This window comes from Excalfactoria chinensis, chromosome 15, assembly GCF_039878825.1.
Source record: "Excalfactoria chinensis isolate bCotChi1 chromosome 15, bCotChi1.hap2, whole genome shotgun sequence".
Lineage (NCBI taxonomy): Eukaryota > Metazoa > Chordata > Aves > Galliformes > Phasianidae > Excalfactoria > Excalfactoria chinensis.
The window spans coordinates 4,109,682-4,134,254 of NC_092839.1; the positions used below are offsets into that span (position 1 = coordinate 4,109,682).

General features: G+C 43.0%; 1 long non-coding RNA gene across 1 annotated transcript; it reads left to right on the forward strand.

Moving 5' to 3' along the window:
• The first annotated feature begins 424 nt into the window (after positions 1 to 424).
• Positions 425 to 23,770, forward strand: LOC140259364 (uncharacterized). Its single transcript, XR_011905393.1, has 5 exons — positions 425 to 523; positions 12,454 to 12,567; positions 16,566 to 16,644; positions 22,455 to 22,541; positions 23,536 to 23,770. It is a non-coding gene; the product is annotated as an uncharacterized lncRNA (long non-coding RNA).
• The last annotated feature ends 803 nt before the right edge of the window (positions 23,771 to 24,573 follow it).

Consider the following 24,573-nt stretch of genomic DNA (forward strand, 5'->3'; position numbering starts at 1 on the left):
CTTTCCTCATACAAGAGGTGCTCCAGCCCTCTGATCAGCTCCAAGTCCTTCCTGTGCTGGGGGCCCCAGTCCTGGTCACGGCACTGCAAATGGGGCCTCACAAGAGCTGAGTAGAGGTGGACCAATCAGTGCAGCACTCTTGCCCTGCAGTCTAAGCAGGTCCCAACATGCTCTTGGATTTCCCAGGATTGGATAATCTGACTTCTTTTTTAATCACTTAAGAATCACATTAGCTGGGCAAGCTGTTACGGTTATCAGAAGTTTAAGGAAAAGTCTTTATTGAGGCTTGTCATGCTTTAAGTGGATGTGTCTGTAGCAGAAATGCCGAGTCACAGCTTGAAGCAGTGATTGAGCACCTGGTGGGAGGGAAGGGCCAACCCCGGGGAGCTCAGCTGCATGCAGTGTACCAGAGTGACTGGAGGGGGTGGAGCCAGGATCCATTTAAGGGTTAGAAGACCTTGTTTAAGGGTTGATGGTAGAGGAAAGGATATCTTGCTGCCTTTATAACCACAGCCTTCTGAGGGTAAGCAGCATCTTTCCTTTGTTTCTGCGGCTGTTGCATTTGTGCAAATCTGTACTTGGCTACAGTTTAGGACCTTGTTGCTCTGCTGTCATTGCTGGGCTTTCCATGGTGTTACAATGTCAAATGAATGTGCTCAGTGCTTTATCTAGCAGATAAGATGTGAGTGAAGCTGCCTGGGAGAAAGCCACTGTAAAGCTCACACATAGAAAAAGGAAGTAAGCAGTAGAGAATATGGAATAGGAGCAAGCAAGGTGGGATGGGAGAGAGCAGATGAGAAATCAATGTATTTCTAGAGAGGTAGTCACAGACTTCTGTAGGTCGGAGGTCATCTTGTCCAACCCTGCAATGCTAATATATAACTAGTACTGGTTGCACGGAGGAAATATAACTGTGGACCTTAGTGGCTGTTGTTAGTTTTTTTTTAATGCACCTAACCATTAGTAACAAAACCACTACAAATATGCGAAGGCACTGAGGTTTATTTACTTACTGGCTGCACAGTGTGGGGTTCCTGGAGAGCTTTCCCTCCAGCTGTGATGGCTCTGGACCCTGATGTTGGAGCTCTGAAATGCTGTGTACAACACATAGCATTACCGGAGTCCTGGGCATGCTGCCCAATGCATTAAAATCCAATTGAGTTCTCACAGGTCAAGCTGCTGGTCTAGCTGGTACCTTTCAGGGTCTTTCCTCTTTCTCCTCCTTTTGCAGGGTGTTTGTTCTTTTCCTTCGTGTGCTTTGGAGAATGAGGTCACATCTGAGTTGGAGCGCAATGGGATTACATTGAGTTTCTTTGCTCTGTAGCCAAGACATGCTCGACTCTCTTTTCTCTCTACTGTATTTTCCCTGCAATGTCAGCTTGCTCTGCTCCTTGTTTACACAGATGGAGGCTACACGTTTAACTGTGAAAACAAAAGCACATAACTGCATCTGCATAACTTCGGCACGAGCGTGCAGCCTCCTCTCATGACCCCTGCTTTGTCAACGTTAGGCCAGATTTCAGCTTTGTGGCTTTGGACTCCTGGAAAGCTGTGAAACCTTTCAGCGTGCACTTGACCACTCTCTTTTATTCTAATGCTTGTTTATCTTCACTGCTTTTCATACCTCTCCTATGAAGACAGGCTGTGAATTGGCCTTGTTCAGACTGGAGAAGAGAAGGTTCTGGAGAGACCGCACTGCCACCTTCCAGTACCTGAAGGGAGGTTGTAAACAGATAGCAGAGTGGCTTTTTGCACAGATAGATGGTAATTATACAAGGGGAAATAGCTCTAAACTAAAAGAGGTGAGATTTAGGTTAGATGCGAGGAGGAAATTCTTTCACCTGAGGGCAGTGAGGCCCTGGCACTGCTGCTTGGAGCTGTGGTGCCCCATCCTTTGGGGTGCTCAAGGCCAGGTTGGATGGGCCCTGGGCAGCATGAGCTGGTGGGGTAGCCAGCCCTTAGCAGGGGCTAGGACTGGATGGGTGGTAGGATCCCTTCCAGCCCAACCATTCTGTGATTCTATGGTACTCATTGTCAGGGAACACAGCTCCTTTTTATTCTCAGAAATGCACAAGGGCTGGAAGCAAAGCTTCTGCATGTGCATGTGGAAGGAGAAGCTTGCAGCTGTCTCCATTTCCTCATGAGGTTTCTCCGAAAGCAAACTGCAGGTACTTATAGCAGGGTTTGCTTTGAGTGAGATGGGGAAGAGAATAATAGAGGGAGGAAAACCAGAGTAGGGCAACAGGTAGCTCAGAGGGGAGGTTGGCATGGCCTTGAGTTTCACTTTAAGCCTCTGATTTATCTGAGCTGAGGATGGCATCAGCTGGAATTCAGAATGAAACTAGGACACAAACTTAATTGCAAACCCAGCTGAAACCACAGGACTCAGTCACAGGAACTTCTCACTTGTTTAAGGCTGGCATAGGGTTTCACTCTGAGCTTCAGCTGGAGTTTTTGGGGCCCCCAAAGCAGTATCAGAGGGTTGAAATTAAACTATTTTCCCAAGTTTACCACTGGACTAGGAGAAGCATTGAAGGGGATGATTATGGAGCATCTGGATGAGCAGCAGTGACGTCTGACTGGCACTCTGCTTTTCCACCTAACAGTGAAATGCGTAGGGGATGTTTCATAACTGTTACTGTAAACACATCTGGTCATCTTAAATACCTCCATTCAGTGCCGTGACAATGAGTGGCACCGAACAGCCTAAGGTCAACAGCTGTTTCTCTTGCAAAAAAAATAATGAACCAAGAACCTCAGACCTACTGAGACTGGCCAGCCACAGTGCTGAGGTTGTTCTCCTGTCAGCTGGTGATGGCTGATTCCTGGAAATAACCAGAGAGAGAGAGGTCTGTGCCTAACGTGATCAGACTTGTGGTTGCTTTGACAAAGCCAAAACAACAGCTTAAAGCGAGTCATTCCTGCAGTGCTGCTCCCTCGCCTGTCACTCTGCTGCTCCCTAAGAGAATATCTTCTGCTAAAGACATTTATCCCACTTAGGATTTCTGCTCTCCTGCCACTATCCTGTGGGTTTGTTTGCGCTTTGGATTTGTTTTTTGCCAAAAAGCCAGGCTTTTGCTGACTCTCAAAAGCCCAGTATACGCTTTTTCTCTACTTTCAGCTGTTGTCTTAACTCCCTTATTACCACAGGGGCAAAGACCTGCAGGAGAAAAGCTGCAGAGTTTTTGCTTCTTCGTGGTGTCTGGCAAAGCTGAAAACGTGTGAGGTTAAGAGACTTGTTGCCTTCAGTTCTAAACTTTGTGTGCTGGGGGAAACCAAGCCCCTGTGTGTCAGGGAAGTGGGTGCTGCTGAGCTGAGTCAGGTTTTTGGTAGTGCATTGCCTGCAAGCAGCTATTTATGAAGCATACAGATTGTTGTGAAGGGTGCAGAGTTTTATGGTGCCTTGTATGTTTCGAGCGTATGGGAACGAAACTGGACTTCTCACTTCTGCTTTTCACGTGCATATTTAGTGTGTTGTTTATATGGTGTGGAGTTTTGTAATCAGTAGATTTCCCCATCAGGGTTGGCTTGTTTCTCTGAGTTTACTAGGGCTAAATGGGGCATCACCTATGGGCAATAGACACAGTACTGTATCTGGGGGAAATCCAAGTGAAATGGTTTCTAAATGCTATTTGTCTTCCAAGCAAGGTCATGTAGGCATTTATAACTTTTGAAGGTTTTCTATCAATCAGACATTGAACAGTTGTGGTGTTTGTTACAAGCTGTTGTCACTCAGAGGCAATTCACACAGTCTGGAGTTTGCTTTTTATACAAATGAAGCTTGGAATGATCTCCCTGTCCCTGCAGAATCAAGTGGGAACCTCCTGGGGAAAATCCCACAGACTCCAGGCAGGGATATAGCAGAAAGAGGGGTGTTGAGCATCCCTTGCCTTACCATGGCTTGAGTGGTTGAACCCCAGTCTATACCACACAGAGGTCCAGGGGAAATGATAAAATAGTTGTTAGGTTATAATGAAGGCTTAAGATCCAAACCTCCTGAAGTGCTGTTCGCATCTGGGCTGCGTTGGGGATGCTTGTAATGGTGTTTGCGGGTTTGAGCCTTGTTGACACCTGCAGGGCTGCTGCGGGTAGCCGGCCTCGGCACTTCTCTCTTTCAGCCCATCTGCCTTCATTGGGGAAGAAATACTGTCTGTTTGTTTAGGTGAGATATGAGTCTGCCCTCAGAGCTCCAGGTCACTGTAAATGTAACACAAGCCCTATTTCCTGTTAGGAAAGGGGAAAAAATATGCCTGTGAATTGTCTCTGATGTGCTGCCAATTGTCAGAGAAGATTCAATTTGGTGGAGAATTACTGTGCTCTTAAAGAGCTGCGCTAGTGTCAGAGATTTAGGGCATCTACTCCTTCCAGAGAGGGGAGGTTTGTCTTTGATTTCCATAAAGCTGGGGTGGTGACTGGTGGCCAGTTACCCCTGTGCGTTGCTGCGAGGGGAGTGAAGCTGCTGTTGCAGTTAATGGGACTCCATTGGATGGGGCATGATGAGGAACTTAGGGCTACTTAGGTGCTGGGGTGAAGCTTTGCCATGGGAAGGGAGAAGTGGAGTGTTCTTGCCACCTAGCCCATAAGCCAGAGTGAAAGAGACAAGAAGCTGCTCAGTTTGTGTGTGTGACACATACATGTGTTCACTGATAATCCAATAAAGCAAATATTTGACCTGTGGAATGACCCAGAGCTGCTACAATAAATAGTGGTGTAGATCACTCATGTATTTTCCTTTCTTTCTGCGTTTCCTGGATCAAGGCCAATCTTGGTTCTCTTCTAAGTGGGGTACGTCTTTCACCAATGCAGCAATGCAAGGATGGGCCAACTAGATTCTTGACGCATTTAGTATCTTTTATGATTTGGGGTGGAGGGAGACAAAGCCTGATAATGAAATTTTCTTATTTGCCAATCTGTTTTCTTTAAAGAACAACAACCTTTACATTTAGGCTTAGGTAAAGACCCAGTGCAATTACTAAAGCTGCTGCTGTTGGGCTAATGTAAGGAACATCCTTGTCTTCAGAAACATTCGTCCTCTAAAGCTGGATGTGACAAAAATGTTGAGGAAAATATGTCTATGGTCGGTGCCCCATGAAGTTTCCCATATGCTGACTGTCTCTCAAACAGGTACTTTGCAACCTGGCATTCTTGGGGTATTCATGTACTGGTGCTAGGTCTTGTGAAAGAGAATGCTTATCTTGGTGGCAGAGTATACGTTTAATGAAAGCTATGCAATCCATTAAGATAACCCTAAAAAGACCTAATTTTTATTCATTCTGTTACCACAACCAACTATAACTTGCTCAGTGGCTGGAAGGAGACCAACTGAAGTGCAGAAAAGCAATCAGGAAGAAGGCAAAAGTTCTTTGTTCTGCTCTGTCCCCTCTGCTGGCTGCTGTCACGAAGCTGTTGGGGTGATAGAGGTGATCCACCCCATGCTTGACTCTCTCTCACTGCCCTGCTCTGACCAGAAGGCACACTGTAAATACAACTCTCAGTCTGTGGGCACTTGCCTTGCTCATGTCTTGAGTATCTCTGAATCAACAAAGCTCACCTAACATCAGCAAGATTTTCCTCCTTTGAAACCATGCAGGTACATCCTACACTCTGGTCCAGGCAACGTTGTAGAGCTTTCCCAAATTCTCTGGAGCTGCTTTTATAATTTATCAGGGTTCACCCCAGCATGTTGGAGCTCAGTGTGATGGGGCCTGAGTGGGTCTGGTGCTGGATTTCAGTGTGGTGGTGCACAGCACTGCTGGGGTGGGATGTTCTGGTGCTTTGGCTATCACCGTGTTGTGCTGATCTCCCTCCCTCCTGGCCTTTCAGATGTTTGCCACCTCCATCCCCAGCTTTTGAAGGAGATGCTCAGCTGACAGTTTCTCTCTTGTTCCACCTACACTGTGCTGTCTACCTCCTAGACTTGGATTAGGCTCCTCATGCTTTCTCTTACTGCATTTTTGCTATATGTAAATACACTAATACTGAGGGAAGCAAGTGACTGGATGCCAGATTTGCCCTTTGCCTACATCCTAAAATCTCCTTATAGAGCTTGCCCTTTCTTTCCAGTCGCTTTAAATCCCTTTGTTGTCTTAGTCAACTGGAAAAATATGCCATTGTTCCTTGAGGTAGTTCTAGAGATCCCCTTTGAAAGGGTAAAACGGACTTAATCTATTTCTCGTATGATAAATCCATTTTAAGCTTCTCGGTCTGTCTGCACCAAAGATGTCAAAATTTAATGCTTTGAAATCAATGTAAGTGATAGATCTTTTAATATATTTTTTCAGCCTAACATTCTAAAATACCATCTGACAGTTGAAAAAACAGATGTTCGCAGTAGAACAGATCTGTCTGCATGTAGGTGGGCATATATGAAATACCCAGGGAAAAAGTATCTGCTGCAAGTGTCATGAACTGTTGGGAGAGATAGCTATTACCACATCTAGGATCCCATTCCTGGGGAGAAGATAATTTCTCCTGAAGACGCCCGCAGGGTAAAGTTTATTCCCCTTCTGTCAGCCTGAGTAGCAAAGTAAAGGTGATGTAATAAATGATGGCAGGGGCTGAAAAAGATGTAAGAGGATGGAAAAGAAATCATTAATCCACTGCGTCAACTCTGCTGCACCTGGCAGCAGCCAGCAGATAGTGGGCTGCCAGCACATCTCTTTTATCCACAGGTTCATCTCCTGAGTACTGCTTCTTTCCTTAGCTTTGGTGGAGGGTTTTTCTGTATGTTTTTGTTTGTTTCTCCAACTGCTCTTCACTTTGTACCTTGAAGACAGACATGTATGGCAGCACACGTCCTTGTTTGGCTGTGATCTCAGCATCTTCATATCTTGACAATCTGTCCCTGCTCCTTCCCTGCATGCTCTGCTGCAGCTCCATAGGCAGCTCATGGACAACAGCTTAACAAGGTTACCACGCTGTTAAGCCAAAAGTAGCCAGCAACTCTTTTCAGTTTATTATTCATGCTGTTAAGTATGACCTGGAAATTTGTATCGTCGTATAACCAGATGTCAGTTCTTTGGTTCCTACAAAGCAACTTCTTTTTTCCCCTTCCTCTCCTTTGCTGGCTATCCAGAGAAATAAAAAGCCTGCAACACAAGTTCATGCTGCTAACAAGATGAGTATTGTCAGCAATACACAAACTGTGGTTTTTTCCCTTTCTGCATCCTGAAAGTGAAGAAAAAGGACCTTTGATATATGCTAAGCTCTGTTATTCTTTCTTCTTCTTTGAGCTAATAGAAGGTATCATTATATTATCACCCTTGTGTCCCTTCCATGTTTGTTCTGGCCCTTACTCTGCTGTGCAACAACAAGCACATAAAACATCCCATGAGAAACCTTAGGTTAAGTTTATTTGACTTGATTTTATTTTTTTTTTTTAAACCTATGTTGTAATCAGAATTGTTTTGCTAACTTAGTGCACTGAGGTAGTTTTTGGTAAAGGCAAAGATTTGCTTGTGGCCAAAGAGGAAAATACGTATGACTGGTTTATGCCTTGCCACCCTGAATTGTAATGCTTTGTTTATTATGACTTTGGGCATGTTTTATTGGTGAGCGGAGAGGTCACAGCCTCACATATAGAACCTGTGTTTGTGCTTTACGGGTTCTGGGATTAGAAACCACAGGCAGTCACTGAACTTTTGGCTGCCTTAGGTAACAGCGTACTGTGACCGAGTGCTGGACAAGGTCTCTGCTGTGCTCTATCTGATGGGATAGAAGTGTGACACTACTCTGGAACCCAAGGCTTCTGAAAGAAGAGGCAAAATAGGTACTGAAAGCCACATAGTGTGCTCCACTTTCTCTGCCCTCTCTCCCAGCCTCTTGCCCATTAAGTGTTCTTAAATATGGAGCTTCCTAGTCAAGCTTTAGAAATGAATGAATCTGTGTGTTTTTATAACTCATCTGAACAATATTTTAAAGGTAGCCCAACTTCTGCAGGGGTGGATCCCACAGTAAGAACTCAGTAGAAAAGAGTTTGTTTCTCTACAGAAGGAAACGGTGAGTTTGGAAGAGCCCAAGCTTTGAATTTCCCCAGGAATCAATGACAGAACCAAGGCAGTGCCTGAAGATGGAAGCAGCTTGGAAAGACTTAGGGTGGATTTGCTTTAAATCTGTTCGAACAGAGGTGTGAGAATTTCCCATGTAAGGCACTTAGTGATGTGAGGGATGTTAAGGTGTATGGAGAACAGCCACGTGCTAATTGTTGTGCTGTTTAATTTAAAAGACGAGCAATTATATTATAACGCAAACACATATTTACTGCAATCAGTGGAATTGCAGGGTTCCACCCTGGACGTTAAGTGTTCAGGTGTTTTCCTGCCATGTCTTTCATGCACAGCCTGAGTCCGGGATACTCAAAATGAGCTCAAAATGAAGTTGTTTCGTATTCGTGTGTCCACAGCAAACGTCGAATTTGAAGCACCACCTAAGAATAAATGAAATCTCATTAACCTGATGGTTTGTACCTATTTCACAGTGGGGGAGACTATGGCCCAGAGAATTCTTCTGGTTGCGTTATGTATCTCAAGGAATAGAAACCCTCAGCAACCCACGCAAGCTAATGATTTTCTGCCTCTTTTTCGTTTCTCCTGTGATTTATTTATTTATTTATTTATTCTGATGTTCTGACAGCAGTAATGCTGGTTCATTCCCATCTCAATCAGGGATCACGCTGAAGCTGTGACAATCAGTCCTCATTGGCCAGCATTTGCTCTAGCTTTGCCTTCAGGTACTTCCAGATATTCAGCATGCTGTGTTTCCTCCCTCCATTGGAAAACCACATCTGTTAAGTACTGTTTTCTTCAGAGTGTTGCTGGGATGAGTATAAGAATTGTGTTATTTTGTGAAATCCCCTGTGGGAAGCTTGGTTCAGTTCTCACCTCCAGTTGTTTTGTTCTAGGGGTAGCATGGAATGGACTCCTGAGCATCAACCTTTTAACCTTGGCCTTCCTCTCGGAGAATGAATACAGTAAAATTTGTCCTATCTAAAACAAATGATCCCTTGAAATACAGAATTACTGAATTATAAACATGATAAAAATACACAATCTTCTTGCCAGAATTTATTTTTTATTCTGTTTTCTAATGTTATTTTTTTCATGGCCATTTACTAAATATATATATATACATTTTTCCTACATACTGAAGCATCCAGCTTCAAGACTTCTCATGGTCTTCCCAGAGGTACAGAATTAATTTATACCCCTGTCCTCTGGGAGAAGTCAGAGCTGAAAGTGTCTAAAGAACAAGATTGCCCTGTTGGCCCTATAAGTGCAGGTATGGATGGGCTCGCTGGAGGGGTGTGGGGGGGATCAATGGAGGAAGTAGGAACCTCCAAAAGATTCTTCAGGTTTTTTGGTGCTTATACAGCTGGTTCCACAAGCTCCTGAGAACTGAACAGTGTGAAGTCACATGGAAAATCAAATAATAAATAGAATGGTTTGGGTTGGAAGGGGCCTTTAAATGCCATTTAGTCCAACGATGAACAGGGACATCCACAGCTTGATAGGGTGCTCAGTTTGCCTGTGCGTGGACATCAGAGTGGGGAAGAGACAACCTGGAGGAGAACAGCCATAAACTCTTCTGTCTCCCAAGAAGACCAGTGGGGACTTTGGATATGAACGAAATACGGTGCAGTGCAGCAGGGAGTTGCAGTACTCTGGAGCAGCGAAAGGCTTTTTTTTTTTTGGTACAGATTAGGATATTTTTACATTTGCCCCAGTTCTAGCTGCCTGATAGTGGTCTTTTGCCCATCAACCCGCAGTGGGAAAGCTCTTTCCACCAGTCAGTGTACATTGGCAGCGATTCTGCTTTCCACTTTGAGAACATCCCACTTTCATTTGTTTTTCTTACCCCCTGAGAGATCATTCCCAAAACTGCTTATAACTGATTCTCACTTCAGGTATATGTTCCTTTCGTGGCTTCTCAAGCTGTGGTCTGTGGAGTAGGAATAGCACATGAGGTCATTCCTGCTGATACCCACAATGAAACATTAGAAAAGCATACGCGACAATTGGTGTGTCAGCGGGGAAGGACTAGTGTGCCACGTTATCCTTTCCTCATCAAACTGGGTTGTGGAGAATTGCTCTGGTAATTGTTTATTTGCAGATCAATATCGCTATTCTTTGGGGTTTTTTTTTTTTTTGCTGTTGGTTGGTTTGCTTGTCCCTTCTTTATTTGTACTTATCTTTTATTCCATCTTTTTTTCAATTCCTTTTTGGGCCCATTCCGGTGAGCAGCAGCTGGCATCTTTGTGCAACCAACTCTCCCATGTCCTTTATGCTTCCTGACAAAGCAGCATCAGCTCAGGTCCCAGCTGAGCTCTCGTTTCTTACTGCTGCAGGGCAATGCTTGGAGATGCGTGCTGTGCAGGAGACGGCAACTTGCTGACCTGGGCAGAGACCAAGTGTGTGTGTCCTGCACGTTAAGTGGGAACTTTCATTATTTACCAACTAGTTGAAACCATTTTGCTATTGACAGAGGCTTCATTATGTCAGCCATTCCGTTCTTTGAAAACATGAGCAAAACAGCGAGAAGAACGTTGGTAGGGAGGGGGAAATTCCATTTCTTCCTAAATTGAGTGGAAATATCTTCAGGAAAATTAAAGGAAAAACCCAAGAGGAGGAGAAGAGCAAAAGAAATAACTGTAGCCAAAGCCACTTTCCTTTTTCAATCTACCTTCCAACATGCTCCTGGTAAAATCATTACAAAGGCCGTTTATTTTTAAAATTGAAAGATTGGGGAGAGTCATAATGAGATATTATGTGTAAAAGTTGCACATAAATTTCCTTCTGTCATATTTTGGGCTCGCCTAACGCATCCCCTTGGCAGGCCTGAGGGAAGCTGATCACTTTAGTATAGATTGTGTGTGCTTCAATAATATTGCCCAAGGACAGAGCTACTGGGTGGCTGAGTTGGCTACATGCTGATTTAAAAATTAGCTGGGCTTTTATTGGCCACAGTAAACTGTTCTCAAACAGAAGAAAAAAGTTCTATACGAAATGAAGAAACGTGTTCGGAGCGGGACTCCTCTCCTTTGCCCTTTTGGGAATATAATTTTTTGCTCAATAAGGAGATTTTTTGAATTCTTTCTCACCTTTATGGAAGAAAGGCGTTGTGATTGCGGTGTGAAATATACAGCAAAAAGTCCTACCTGGAGTTCTGGGTCCCTGGAGTTTTCCCTTATGTGTCTCCCTGCAAAGACCTTAAGGATGTGGTCACAGCATCGTGCTACAGCCTGGTCTCAATCTCAGGTCAGAGGGAAGAAAAGCTCTGCCTTCCTTTTTTTAAAGCATAAGGACACGAGTTGCCATGTGTTTATTGCAGAAGGATCCGAAACTCGTTTCTGTTGCCGTGTTTGGGAAGTATTGTGAAATTTGCTGTCACCTATGCAATCCAGGATGTTTCCCTTCTCTCAGATGTGGGTTTGTCCTTGAGACCGTCTGAGTCATTCAGACTTTTCTTTTTTTTTAAGTTTAATTTTTATTTTACTTTGTATTTTTGTCATTATTACCCCCATCTCTCTGTTTTTGAGGTTTAACGCTTCCAGAATCTCAGCAGAGTGAGGGATTTCTGCAGCTGCCAAGAGCTGGGGCACTTCCTTTGCTTTTACTTCCTTGGTCTAAACCAGAATCTGGTCTTCAAGGAGGACAAAGACCATCAAAGTACTTAAGAATAAATAGTAATTCATAGTGGTCTTTACTAATGTGCTTGATTTAGAGCTCTGCAGTCCAAGTCCTAGCCACATCTCCTCTGTATTCCATTTTTAAGGAGAAGTTGACCTATTTATTCACTTTTTGACCTAACAGAGGAAGAAATAGGGGATGGAAAAGACACGACCAAAATGAGAGGTTTAAATAAATAGCTTTAAGTGTGGGAGAAGGCCAAATTTATTGTAACTGTAAACATGTTTTTTTTTTTTTGACGTTAGCCAGATCTGAGCACCCATATACTTTGGGCAAATTTGAGTGAATCTGAGCTTTGCAACCAGTTTGTGTCTCACTCCTTTGCCAAACTAAAATCTAAAGTGGAACTTGGGAAGTGAATACTGCAGCTCAGTTGGTTCAGATAATCGTCCTCTGAGCAAACCTCCCAAACTCGTCCCGTTGGGAGTTACAGTTAATTAAATTAAGATTTCACTCCTCTTCACCGATATCTTCATCTCTGGGTAGAGCCTTGGGCGAAGTTGAAAGTGAAACTTGCTTCCTGTGCTTCAAGGCAGCTTTGTCTAAAACTGACTCCAGAATCAAAAGCGCCGTGCGCGGCTATTAACACGCCCTCACCGCAAGCTGCTCTGCCAGCATTTCTGAATACCCGGTTTCTACAGGTAACCCAGAGTGCTTTCATCTTGTCTGAATTGTAAAAGTAGGCACTGGGGTTTATTAAAGAGTTTGTGTTGCTAACGTGTCATACATCATGCCATTAATTAAGAGAAATTCTTTTTTTTTCCCCCAGTTGGGTGGCTGCATAACGCTGCCAGCATGTATATATTATCCATCTCTCCCCACCCCGGCCTAACCCAGATGCTGCATGACTGATTGTACCCCAGAGAAGCTCCAGCCTCTTCAGGTAATTCAATTGCTGAGTCTCCAAAACCAATGAATTAAAAAAAAACCCTCTGCACTGGGCTCTGGTCCCCTTGTAATTAGTAGCAGAGCAGGGAACAAAGTGGGGTGCGGCGGGTCCATGTGTTCCCAATCACAGCCCACACAATGAAAATGTTTTCTTTCTGGGACAAACTGAAGAAACCTCATGGGGATTTGGGGCTTTTATATATATGTGTATGTAATAATAATAATTATCCTCATTAGAAAGCTAACTCCAAAGCTCGGCAGTGTGCTTTAGGAGTTGGTGGGAGAGCTGGCTGATGCACCAGGCACTGACAGCCCACGCGGGACCTCTCACTTTGCATGGGGTGTTTGGGGCAGTGCCTTTGGGGGTGGGCACAGCCCATCCATTGTCCTTCTGATTTCCAGCCATGTGCAGTGTGTGGAAAGCATTTCCTTTTAAGCCATTTTTCCTTTCTGCTTTGATCACAGGGTTTCATTTACCCAGGGTGGTCAGAGGAGCAGCACCCAGGCAGCCAGCTCGGTGTGCTGCCCCTGCAGCACCCTGGGGACCAGGGATGCATTGTGCGACCTGGGCTGTTACTGTACAGAGGGTAGCAATAATTCTCCCTTGGACTGAGCCCTAGGGTATAATTAGAGCTGTTCAGGAATTTTGTCATTAAAAGCCTTTGGTTGGAAAATGCTGGTTCTTTGAGGAAGGAAAAAAAAAAAACTTTCAGAGTTAAAGGGAAAAGATTCTCATGTCAAAGTGGGACAAACTGCAGAATAACCGCCAGCCTTGGGCTAAAGAGATGTGTGCAAGTCCCAGGTCCAGTGAAAGTGTAGATTAATAATATACAAAAACCAGCATGGTAAAATAGGAGTGAATGATTCTGTGCTCACCCAGTGCATGGAAAACTATGAAGCAAGGCTTTCAGCAAGACCCTCCCTGTGTAAGCAAGGAATCTACTGTCAGCCTGTTTCCCAGTTCTCAGGATACAGAACCAGACTTAAGGACTCGCTGTGTGGCAAGTGAGAGTGGTTTTTGAAAAGTGATGTTGAAAACTCATGCAGGGGGGACAGCCCTTCCCCATGTGCCCTCACCGCAGGGACTGTACTGCTGGCAAAGGCAGAGCTGTTGTCAGTGGGAGAACCAAAACACTCCAGTCACAGACAGACTGGGATACCAAAGCCATCCAGCAAGCAATTAATAACAGCCTGGTGCTGTCATTGTGTTGCTAACTCAGTTTCTGCACATTAACACAAATCCCACACACCACTAACAAACAATAACAATTCACTTCATCATGGAGATAAAACTGCTCCACTGGGGGTGTGGGACGCCTGACCTAATAAGCCACTAGCCTACATACTGCAAATAATAGCTCGCAGGCGAGCATCACTCTGTACCCAGCACTCATCACAGTGATCTAATCCTGCCTGAATGTGGCACTCCCAGGACATACTCTGGCATAGCGCTGCAGGTATCCTCCAGAAACATTATTCCCTAGGTCACAACATGTCCCGGGCTGCATGAGGAAGAAAGGTGCTGGGAAAGCTGCTTGAAAGGCAAGTGAGGTTTCCAACCTCCGCATTTATAGGAGATTAAAAAAATAACCAGGGTAGGCAGCCATGCAGCAGACATCGTTATGTTCACTGAGCTCACTCCCTGATCTATACATGAAGACTTTAATGAGGTTTGTTTGCTGCTGGTGAAGGACTGTGATGTTACACGTTGCATCCTCGGTGAAATCTAGCCAGGTCCTCTGGCTGTAATGAATTCTCAGATTTGGAGGAGTTCTGGAAGAAATCAGAGCTTTGTTTCTTATCTGAAGGTGATTTTATCATTTGGAATATGAACAGTGTTTGTGTTTTTGGTTATTATAGATAGGAAATAACAGTCAAATGCTGAAATAGAAATTGTCTGCATTTCTCTCTTGACTGAATATCATCCTTATATAATTTACAGCTAATATTGCTTTGTGCTTTATTTGTTTATTTTTAGGTAAGTTTTTTAAAAAACAAACATCTGTTGAGATAAATGTTTCCCAAATTTCAAGGTCTTGCATGAAAATCTTTAGCCTCTTCTTTCAAGTATTATTTGCTCAAATGGCATTTATGTTCTTCTTACGTTTGGCTGAGTTTCACATTCTAAGGCTTTTATTTTGCATAAAAAACCCCCATCAATGTTATAAATTCATGAGGTGGCCACCAAGGATTTGTGCTGCTGGCACACATTGCTAGGAGCTGCAGATCCAAGAAATCAAACAGGAAATCTACTCCTCGAACTTCAGTTTTAAGGAGAGTCCAGAAATTGGAAGAGAGTGAGCAGATCTGAGTCAATATTGCACTTGGTGTCAAAGGGGATAGGAAATGAACTTGGGCTTCAGGGCCAGCTTAGTGCAGACAGCAGTAGGTGGAAAGATGAGAGTGCCGAGGCACAAAGAAGAAGGAAAGAAGCAAGTGTTGTTCTTTGTTGATTTGAGTTTGTGTCAGCGCTGTCCAAGCAGACTGGGAGGCTGGGCTAATTCACCAGGCGGTCAGACAGCAATGCCTGCTTTGGTGTTGGTTAATTTTAACTCCTAAATTCTGCGTGTTGGAAACTCATTTAAAATAATGAAATAGAGGAGGACAGTTTATATGGCCTAAATTTTAGCATAAGCTTTTATGTACGTGAAGTGTCACTTCTAAGGCAAAATCCCAAGTGGGTGAATTCTTCCTATTTGCAAGTTTGTTCACCATACATCAAGACCAAATTGTACTGGGGAAAGAATTACCTTCTAAGTGTGCACAGAGTCAGCGTGACTTTTTTTTTTTTTGCCCTAAATCCTTAATGTTTGCTTTAATCTGCCATTTTAAAATATGGGAGAAAAAAATCATCCGAGTTGTAATTTGAAAGATGTAAAAAATGGGGCATTTCATGCATGCAGTGATATTTTCAGAAGCATTGTATGCATTTGACTGCCCTGTTTTGTGAGGTCTTCTGCAGGAGGGGCTTTGCAGATGGCCAGGTCTGCAGCAAATAGATGCTTTGGGAACATATTAGCTGCTACTGAGCATGTGGATTTGGTGCACTTCTTGTGTGCACGATTAACCACTCCAAAATGTTGATGACAAAGGGATCGTTATGTTTCCAAAAATGTTTATTGTGTAAATATTGTCCTTTCTGGTTCAGCAGTGTATTATTCTCATTCCTTTTGTATGGCCATAAAACTGCCCCTGTTCTTGCTTTTCCGAACTGGTGTAACTGGCATGAGGAATGCAACAGCTGGTTAACTCTGCAATGATCCAAGAGCAGCAGAAGACAAGGAGTGCAGAGGGGGCTGCCTTCTTCTGCCAAGTGTAAATGTAAGCAGCTGCTTTATATTTTCACATGAACAAAAATGTTTTGTTAACTGCTTCCCTGCCAAAGGCGGTATGATGTGCCTACAACTGGGTATGGCTGCTGGACTGCAAGGGTTGTTGGGCATCAGCAGGCTTAGGAAGGCTTCTTTTTTTCCAAGCACTGGCCAATAGCATCCAGGAAAAGTGCTTCTATCACAGCAGGAATGCCTGTAGGACAGTATTCAAATGGCTTTATTTTCTCTTTAGTGTACGAAGCATCCCCATATGTACAAAAAAGAAAAAAAAACAACCATAAAAGAACATTCTTAGGACTATGAATGCTTAAAAGCTGGGAAATGCCACTGGAGAATTATGCTTTCTGCTCATCTTTAATTACATATAATAATAGACTCATAAAAGGATAGGGGTGTAATAGACCTTAATATGTCAACTCATTCTCCCCAACTCATGCAGAATGGGCTCTGTCATCTAACAGTTGTCAAACCTGTCTTTCTGTATCTCAAGTCCTCAAGTTTTGGGTGGTTTTTCTTTTCCAACTAAGTGTGGCTTTGGGGGATCGTGGGGAAGTTGCATTAAACCTTTCCAGAAATGAAGATCTTCATCTTATTATACAAATGAAAAGGTGGATGAGGAAACTACTGTTAATTAAAAGAAAAGTGAGATTTCTTTTTTTAGAATCAGGGTATCAGAAGTGAGACTGAGAAGAAGGCATTTCTCCTGTCAAAGGACATACAGCCTGAAGAACTGTCTAGAGGTATGAATTACAAAGGGCAGAAATTGAGCCCAATGTTATATATTTGCATCTTCCTTTCATTTTTCCTAGTGTGCTGGTGAGTGGGTGCTGTGAAAAGGTAATTAAGAAGAAGATAATCAGGAGTACTAAGTTGACGTGTGATGTGTAAATAAAAGAGATTAGGTATAGAAAGCAATCTCAGAAAGAGGATCTGGAGCAAGTGAAAAAGGTGTGCTGCAAATGTTCGTGGTCCAGGCTTTAGCTAGAAAGGAGGAGTAGGTTCATGAGACTGTAGTGACAGAAACCAGTTCAACACCAGTCGTGGTGGTGGACAGCCCACTTGTGTGGCTGTGGGCATGGCACAACTGCTGACCTGCTGATGATTACTCTCCCCAACAGCTGGAAAACTGGGAGGGGAGTCCCTGGTGGGACACAGCACTGAAGCCTTGAAGTGTGGAGCACAAGCTCATGGTCACTGTACTCATGAAATGCAGCAGTGAACTAGATGGGTCTCCCACCTAATTGAGCTGTGAAATGCATTGCAGGTAGTTTAGAGTGGGCTGGGTGCTGACAGCAAGATGTGCAGAACCAGGAGGGTGCAGATAGGGAGGAAAGTCAGCTTACAATGTAATCTGAGGAAACAGGACAGCCTTCAGCCCTGGGGGCACGCAGCAGGGAACCCACATTCTAAGAGCATGAAACCCCAGTCTTCAAGCTAAGCATTTATCTGCAAACTTTCCTGTGCCCAGTCTGATGTGCAGAACAAGGCTTGTTGAATTGCAAAGGCGAGGCAATTAGAGTGATCTAAACTCAGCACCAAATGCTTGTGCTTTATATTCCATTTATTCATAGCCCTCTGTTTAAAGTCAGCTTCGAGTTTAACTTGCCAAACAACCCTTTCCTACTTATGAGACTTTCTGTTTTGAAGGGCGGAGGAGGAGTGAAGCTGGAGGAGACTGGCAAAAAGGTTGAACAACTTCTAGGAAGACGATGGATGTCTTCATAGAGATAGCAGTGTCTTGTGGAGCATCTACCCAAGGTGTGTTCAGGGAAAGCAGGGGATGGAGAGCATTGGCAGCCAGACTGGAATGGGTCAGTGTTGGGGCTATCAAGTCTGGAAAGCGGTGTCTCCTTGGCAGGCATGCAGAGGGAGTAAAGAGAGTAGATAGTGGAGGAGTGAGCTGGGTGACTATGTTAGATGTGGATGTGAATGAAAAAGAGCCCTGATCACACAAAAAGTTGGAAATTCTGGGTAGTGTGATTTCCAGAGGTTGGTACAAGTGCTTCTGTTGAACACTCTGAGCTCCATGTGTTCAAACACACCAGTCCTGGTTCATTTCAGTTCTCACAGCTCTGAGGAAGAAGATGCTTTCTCATCTCCTGACATGCCAAAATTGATCTCTTAAGTAGTACCGAGAATGTTACCATGTTGGCACTAACTGAGCAATGCCAAACAAGCAGCGTGGCTTGGGATAAATTTAAGTAATTGGCTTTGAAGCATCGGTGAATCTTCATATATTTCTTAGAACTTGGCCCTCAGGTGGCAACTCCAAGCATCCCCCACAGCAGAAAGGACTTACCACTTTCAAATGAAGTTCTGGCTCAAGTATGGTATTTAGTTTATCTTTCAGAGCATCATGTGTGCTTGAAGTAGCCTTCTAGACACCTGGAGCTGTGGATACTCAGTGCAGTTATGTCTCAGTCATGCTTCACTAGCTTCTTTTGTGACATGGCTTCAGGAAAAAGCAGAGAAATGCTATTGAAATGTACTTTTTTTTTTTTTTTTAAAACAAATTTTAGTTTTAAGAAAAGCTTGATAAATTATGAGTTGAATCTCCTTCAGCCATTATTTACTAGACATTTTTAGAGATTATCTATTTATTTATTGCCCTCTGAGACCACTAGAGAGGAAGGAAAATGCAGTTAGTCCATCACTTCCCTGGATAAAGAGAGATGCAAACTCTTAATAAAGTATCGATGGCACCCCAAGGGGACAGAGAGAGATTTGCATCCCAGTGGTCCAGCTGACAGACCACATAAGTTACTGCTGCAGCAGCAGCGAGGTCCTGTCAGAGACAGGAGCAAGATGAGAGAAGAGGGAGCAAAACACGATTTGTACTGGCATGCAGCGAACCAGCTAAGCTGTGTAAAAATGAACACATGAAATTAAAAGGATTAATGGGACAAGTTAGTGCAGGGTAACAGGGAAAGTCCCCTGTCTAGGTATTTCTGCCAGGTTCCACCCAGGCAGGTTGTTATTATTGTTTTAAACCTTCTTTCTTTTGTTAGTGAAATTTCATCTGCTCAGCGCCTCATGAGCAACATTCAGTTCCTCCCCCTCAGCTCTACCTGGATGAGTCCTGTGAGCTTGAAAGATTTGCTTTTATTTAAAAAGTCGTGTCTGTTTTCACGAAAGCCTGAGATGTTGGCGCTGTCCAAGGAAAGCTAATGGCATGCTGGCCATCCAAAATCATCTAGCAAGTTCATTTGCATCGACTGCTCCTCTTAACCTTGTGCTGTAAATCACTGGTAAATAGCTGTGCCGTGCACCCTGGGCTGGCTGCCGCTCAGAACTGAGAAGAATCATTTCTGCTTATGCCACGAAGGCCTTTGGAATCACTTGTGATGAACGTGTAGAGATGTCAGGTTTTAATATTTAAATCAAAACCAATGTCTAATATTTTTCTACTATAGCGTTTCGCTCTGTTTTAAGCCTAGTCCCACTCACTTCTGAAGTTAAACAAAGCTATGTGTATGTAACCAGTATTTGCTCCGTTAGGTGGTAGGGGTTTTTGCTTTTGTTTTTCAGTTTTTTGGATTTTTACCGCTTTACCGGTTTTCAGCTCACAAAAGGCAATCACGGGATGACAGTCATTTTCTGCAACAGAAGGCTGACTAGTTGAGGGAAAGGGATGATATCTGGAAGTGAAAAACAAAGCTGTGACATGTAAAATTGCATATAAAGTGTTTGATTCTCTTTTTTACTTCATAAGATTCTCACCAAGTGAACTCCAGATGTCAGCATTTAAACACTGTCAGGTATTACTTGTATTACTGTGGCATCTATGCAGGTGTTGCTCATACCTAACCTGAGGGGCACGGTGTGCACTGAAATGCTTGCGGTTTAGGTAGACAAGTCAGAAAAACTGAAGATCAGGAAACGTTGGCACTATCTTACTTCAGTTTCTTTCTCCTTTGAAAAGTAATTGTGACCGGTTGCAGATAACATAGATTAATCAGAGTTTAAGATGATGTGGAGATCGGTGCAGTGGTTTCATTGATCATGTTCAGTCCAGAATTAGTTATTTCTACGTGCAGCTGTAATAGTTTGTGTTACATCACTGTGAAGGGTAAAGTGGCTTCTCTGCTTGTTTGGGAAAGAAGCAGCTTGAAAGTATTGCTGCTAGCCTGGCTTTGACCTTTTCATGGAGGTTTTTGCATCTGCTTTCCCTTGTTTGTCATTTGTCTTGTTCTGCAAGAAAACTTGAGTCAGTTTTGGAGGTCTTAGTGCTTCTTGTGTCTTCAGAACAAAGCAGTCAGTATCTACTAATGGAGATTTATTCACTGCATCTAACAGCTTGAGGGTTTCTAAGCCATTCCCTGTATTATCATAGAATGGTTTGTGTTGGAAGAGACCTTTAAGATTATTTAGTTCCACCCCCCACTATAGGCAGGGACACCTCCCTCTAGACCAGGTTGCTCAAAGTCCCATCCAGCCTGGCCTTCCCAGGTATTCCTGGAATCTTGTCCCAGGATGCTTTATCATAAAACCTTGAATGGATCCATGGATCCATTGTAGCCTTTCTCTGTGCCCATACGTCCTGGTGGGAGCACCCAGTAGCAAGTCCTTACACATCATTGTTGGAAAACAGGAGCTGGCACTAATCCTTCACCTTTGTCAGAAGAGAATGCTTTGTCTGAATGTAAAAATACACTTATATGTTCAGTGAGTAAGCAAACATAGCAAATATTAACACAGGAGCCTTTTGCTGAGGAGAGTTAAGCCTAAGTGGGGCTTGGCCAAAAGGGTAATGAGAGTCAGAGCTGGAAATAAAAAAGAGTTATACTTCAAAAATAATGTTTTGCTTAGATTGTTGAATTGTGGTCAAGGGAATGAAAAAGGGGATAGGGCTGTTGCTGGGAGTTTTGCTGCAGTAGGGCACGTGTGCGTAGGAACATCTGGTACGTTTGGTTCTAACACTCCAGGTCTTTTACCAGTTCCTGCCCAGGACTGCTGAAGTAAACCAGGTGTAAGTGGTTTGTGCAGAACAGCCAAAACCACATCATACTCTCCAAAACCGTGTCTTGAACATGAAGGCTTTGTTCTCTAGAGCCAGAGCTCCTCTTTCCCCACTGGTAGTCCGTGAAAGTGTTTACAGAGGCCAGCAGCCCAAAGGAATTGAATTCGGGACCTTGAAAGCTTTGGCCTTCACAAAATAAACCTTCAAAGGAGATTCAGAACTATCAGCAACAAAATACTTTCTATTCTCATCCATGGCAGCCCCCTGCATTCCTGTCCTGTGTTTATTTAACAATTTAAAAAATAAATCCATTGCTTTGAGCTCAGGGCATTAATTTTTTTAAGGTCTGTGGGGTCTTTTTTCCATGCACACTTCCCATAATATTCTATGTTTTCTTTTTCCTTTTGTTTCTTTATTTCAAGCATCGTTTGTTCTCATTGATGATTACAGCTCTTGCTGTCCCCTGTTGGTCATAGGATAGGTGAGGTGAGGAAATGCTGATGACAAAAGGTCCTGTACTCCTCCTCTTTCTTTACCTGAGAGGTCCAAGTTGGTTCTTCCTTTCTACATGGGAGGTTTGACTTGGAATAGATGTAAAAAAGAATATTTTCAAATATCTGCACTTAATGCCGTTCTGCCATGTCTGTTCCTTGTGCCGTTAGCACTGAAATTAACGGCAGTCTCACAAAGAGTGTAGTCAGGAGGCTGTTTAAGTTACACTAAAAGAGAAAAAAAAAAAAAGAAAATAAATGAAACCCAAATCCCTCGGATCTACTTAATTGCCCCCAAAACTGGACAAACACCAGAGCTAATTTGAACTATTTGCTCCAAATTACTGTTGTGAGTTTAGCTCCTTGCTTGGTTACTGCGTAGTTCAGAAGTCAAACCAAATACATGAAGCAGACCCGCAATTTTAGAAGAAGAAAATTAGGAGGATTTTTCACTTCATCCAAGTAGCTGGATTTGGTTATTATTGCCTGATGAGACTGATTGCCTGTATCAAATTATGTGTTGCTTTTCCCTCCTTGTGTGGCTGAATGGGGGGGAAGGGAAGGGGAAATGGAAAACCCAAAAGCAATTTGAAGTGAACAAAAAATCCATAGTGAATTTTTTTCATGTTTTTAAAGGGAGTTCTTTTCCAACTGCATCTCCTTTTTAACAGACTATATTAGTTCTTCTGTATTTTCTCTCTCTCTTTTTGGTGTTGTTTTTTTTTTTTTTTTTTTTTGGTGAATATGTAATAGAAAGACCTTTGTCGCACCCAAGTTTTCTTCCATTCCCATGAACACTTATGGGAGCTGTAAACATTACACCAGAGCACCTTAAAAGTGGAAGCCAAGACAGGAATGCTACCGATTCCTGTATTATCTGGCTGGACATGAAAAAAGATGAATGAAGTCTTTGGCCATCATAATCTTCAGGGCTTAACCTACTTTTCTCATTCAACAATGACAGGCTGTTGATATGTGTTCAGTGTCCAGCTCCGTGCATAAGATAGGCAGGATTTCAACCTGTAGCAGTTCTAACAGGGCAAGCTTCTCTAAATGAGAGTATCTTCCATAACTTGGAGCATCTTCTGCTGTTTTTCAGTGCAGACACCAGTGCTTTTGCTGAGGCAGAAGACACGGGAAGACAATGCAATGGTGAAAGGAAACTGCTTGTTCTCAACAGGCAAATGTAGGTAATGATTTGAAGGAGATGATATTCTTTGGGTCAGTTGATAGGAGACAAGTGGCTCTTGAAATATTAATCCACAAGGATGTTTGAGGACGCATCAAGAGCTCAATAGCTTTCCATGCTCACAGAGCAGTGTGGTGCTCCTGGAGGCCTCAATGCATCACGCAGGGCAGCCGATTCTTGAACCAGTTCAGCATGCCATTGCTTGTGCAAGACACGTGTCCAGCCACCAGACTTGCATAAATTGGCTCTAAATAGTTAATTAAATGCATTTGTACCCCACCACCTGATTTGCATACAGAATTGTCAAAACAGTGTGCTAAGATTAGACACAATGTACTCTCTGAACACAATTGTGCGACTGAAACACTCTGAAAATCTGGCGCATTGAGTTAAATTTTCACATTGTGCCTTCTTGTGTAATAACAATAATCTCCTCTGCCTTGGAGTATAATCGCAATAAAGAGCTTTTTGTGATTCATTCAGTGTTTATTCACTCAGTAAACAGCCCTTTATTGCTTTTTATACTACAAAGCAAATGAGATTATTGCTTAAATTGTCCGGTAGCAACTAGCTTCTGTCCTCTGGCTTGCTTGTTCAGTTTGTTTTTGTGTTGTGGTTTTGGAAAAGAAAACTTGTTTAAAATTAGCTCCCCAATAAATCACAGTAACAATGAAGTGAGAGTTTCTGCAGTGTGACAGATTTGTAGCTTTTTATGTTTGTAATGATGATGATATGTTTTCTAGCTTATTTATTCCCTTCTGCCTTTATTCTCCTAAACTCTGAAGTCTGTTGCAGTGAAGAAAGCCCTAAGATGCTGAATTTTGGGAAGGGAGAGCCTTTACTCTAGTTCTTATCCTACTCTGCTCCTAAAAGCTTCAGCCATTTTCTCCACTTGTCCTTGCCTGTACTATTAGATTGATGATGTTATATCCTTTGGAAAGTGCCCCAAGGTCTTTGGATGGCCAGAAATAAATATTTTTGTTATTCACAGGATCTCCCGGTGCTTCCCAAGAGCAGCTGTTTTTAACGTATCATTGCCCCATGAAGATGTACAGTGAAGGAACTCTGCAGGCCTCAAAACAGAAAGGCTGGGAACACCGTAGTGGTCATCAAATGGAGAACAACAGGTCAGCTGTAGCCAGCATTTGTTCGTGCACTTCTTCCCTGAGCATGAAATGGATCAGCCTACTATTAGTCCTCATCTTAAGGCTACGTGGTATCTCCACTATAAGGACAGGAAAGACTAATTCTCTTGTTGAGGCAGTAGTGCATAAATGGAATTTCTTATTTCAGTCTTGCCAGCATTCAGATGTTAGCAAAGCATTTCACTGATAATTATTGATCTTTTGTATTTATAGAAAGCGAGGACCTGGTACAATTCAATATTCAGGAGATGCCAATTTTCTATGAATACCTGAGAATGACTTGGTCATTTTCCATTTGTGTAATTGCTTCTGTATTGCTGGGGCGTGAATTGCATTCTTTAAAATCAACCTAGAAATGGAACATGAAGCTGAGACTGAATTTCTTTCTTCTTACTGAAGCCAGGTATGCTCTTTTGAATTTGGGTGCTTCCACTATTGCTTAATGTCCAGGTTCACTTACTCACACCTAGTGTCAGCTTCCACACTCAAAAAGATACCTTAAGTTAATTAATCAAGAATCACATATTGGGGCTTTCAACCTGTTAAATACATAATTGGTGCCGTGTTTTCTCTGATGGACTGTTTTCTACAGAAATCTTTGCTGTTATCTAGTCTGAAAACTTTGGAGTTACGAGATTTCTCCTTTGAGTAATAGTGCTTCCAATATTGAGCTCTTCTTCTGTGTTATATTCACTTGTCTTAAGAGTTTTTATGCTAATTTAGGCAATGACATGGTTCTTGAACACAGCAAGTCAAGTCCCAGCTCTATTCAAGGCAAAAACTTCAGCTCACTGGCACCAGAAATGAGATGGTATATCCCTGGTGCCTTGATATTGGAATATCATTCAACATCTCTGACCTAAAGGACCTAGTTATGCCCTGTC